The sequence below is a fragment of the Vulpes lagopus genome, chromosome 13 (assembly GCF_018345385.1).
Source record: "Vulpes lagopus strain Blue_001 chromosome 13, ASM1834538v1, whole genome shotgun sequence".
In the NCBI taxonomy this organism is placed as follows: Eukaryota; Metazoa; Chordata; class Mammalia; order Carnivora; family Canidae; genus Vulpes; species Vulpes lagopus.
Window position 1 is genome coordinate 11,142,064 of NC_054836.1, and position 2,548 is coordinate 11,144,611.

Sequence of the window (2,548 nt, forward strand, 5' to 3'; positions counted from 1 at the left end):
ATTATTTTAAGATTTGTGTGGAATCAGAAAAGACCCCGAATAGCCAGGGGAACTTTAAAAAAGAAAACCATAGCTGGGGGCATCACAATGCCAGATTTCAGGTTGTACTACAAAGCTGTGGTCATCAAGACAGTGTGGTACTGCCACAAAAACAGACACATAGATCAATGGAACAGAATAGAGGACCCAGAAGTGGACCCTGAACTTTATGGTCAACTAATATTCGACAAAGCAGGAAAGACTATCTACTGGAAGAAAGACAGTCTCTTCAATAAATGGTGCTGGGAAAATTGGACATCCACATGCAGAAGAATGAAACTAGACCACTCTCTTTCACCATACACAAAGATAAACTCAAAATGGATGAGAGATCTAAATGTGAGACAAGATTCCATCAAAATCCTAGAGGAGAACACAGGCAACACCCTTTTTGAACTCAGCCACAGTAACTTCTTGCAAGATACATCCAGGAAGGCAAAAGAAACAAAAGCAAAAATGAACTATTGGGACTTCATCAAGATAAGAATTCTGTAGGTTATAACAAAGGATAGCTATGTAGCAAAGGATACAGTCAACAAAACTGAAAGACAACCTACAGAATGGGAGAAGATATTTGCAAATGACGTATCAGATAAAGGGCTAGTTTCCAAGATCTATAAATAACTTACTAAACTCAATACCAAAGAAACAAACAATCCAATCATGAAATGGGCAAAAGACATGAACAGAAATCTCACAGAGGAAGACATAGACATGGCCAATGCGCACATGAGAAAATGCTCTGCATCACTTGCCATCAGGGAAATACAAATCAAAACCACAATGAGATCCCACCTCACACCAGTGAGAATGGGGAAAATTAACAAGGCAGGAAACCACAAATGTTGGAGAGGATTGGAGAAAAGGGAACCCTCCTGCACTGTTGGTGGGAATGTGAACTGGTGCAGCCACTCTGGAAAACTGTGTGGAGGTTCCTCAAAGAGTTAAAAATAGACCTGCCCTACAACACAGCAATTGCACTGTTGGGGATTTATCCCAAAGATTCAGATGCAATGAAACGCCGGGACACCTGCACCCCGATGTTTCTAGCAGCAATGTCCACAATAGCCAAACTGTGGAAGGAGCCTCAGTGTCTATTGAAAGATGAATGGATAAAGAAGATGTGGTATATTTATACAATGGAATATTACTCAGCCTTTAGAAATGACAGATACCCACCATTTGCTTCAATGTGGATGGAACTGGAGGGTATTATGCTGAGTGAAATAAGTCATTTGGAGAAGGACAAACATATTGTCTGATTCATTTGGGGAATATAAATAATAGTGAAGTGGAATTGAGGGGAAGGGAGAGGAAATGGGTAGGAAATATCAGAAAGGGAGATAGAACATGGGAGACTCCAACTCTGGGAAACAAACTAGTGGTGGTGGAAGGGGAGGTAGGCGGGGGTCGGGCGACTGGGTGGTGGGCACTGTGGTGGGTACTTGACGGGATGAGAACTGGGTGTTATTCTTTATGTTGGCAAATGAACACCAATAAAAATAAAATTGTTACTTTGTGAGGAAAAACGGGTGTATTCAGGGATAAGAGAAGGGCAATTCAGGACAGTAATGGTTTTTCGTTGGCTCGACTGCAGAGGTGGGGAATTTCTGATAGGAGCTGCAATGCACACCTTGTCCTTTTGGGGCCTGTAACTGCTGTAACTGATGCTCTTCTCTTGGGGTTTGTAATGACAACTCTTCATGTGAGGGACACCCAGAGGTAGGCGTGCCCTTCTGCCTGCCCCCACCCCTCCCAGGGCAAGTGCCCCAGAGCTTCCGAACAAGGGTCAGCCTCACCGACCTCCTGCACCTGCTGCATGGCCAGGCAAGGGTGGGGGGCAGCCTGGGACAGTGGTGTTGGGCTTTTGGAGCACTTTCAGGAAAGCCTGTGAGGCCCTGACTGTCCCCCACATCCAGCTGGGTTTCTGCACCCTACAACCAGATGGATGCTGTGCGCAAGATTATAAATCCGAGAAACAACCAAGGAGCCGACAAGGATGCAAACACACAAGGGTTTATTTACAAGCTCGATCTTGAGTCCAAGTATACCCAACACAGCAGAGCAGGGATTTGGATGCAGAAGTGGGTTACAGCTGGTTTTTTATAGGCTGGTCTAGGGGATTTTCAGAAGGGGTGGAGGAATTTCTCAAGTTCTGTTTACATTCTAATATGGGACTTTCTACCACGGGCGTGGGCTCTGTTGTCTTTCTGATATGGGATTCTCTGCCGAGGACATTGAGGACATTCTGCAGTTTTTCCTATAAAGTTCAGCTCTTATTCACCGGGGCCTAAGTTGGCTGTACTTGTGCTAATGCTAAACTTGAGGTGGAATGGCCTTGATTTTTCTCGGCCTCCACAATGGACACAACGGCTTTGCTGCCTTTAGGAAAGATGCCCCTTCTGTAACCTTCCCACCTTCCAAGAAGAAGGGTCAGCTGAGGAAAGCAACTCACCTGTCCTTCGGCTCACACTTCTCTCCCTAGGGTGAAAGGGAAAGGCAGAGGTGG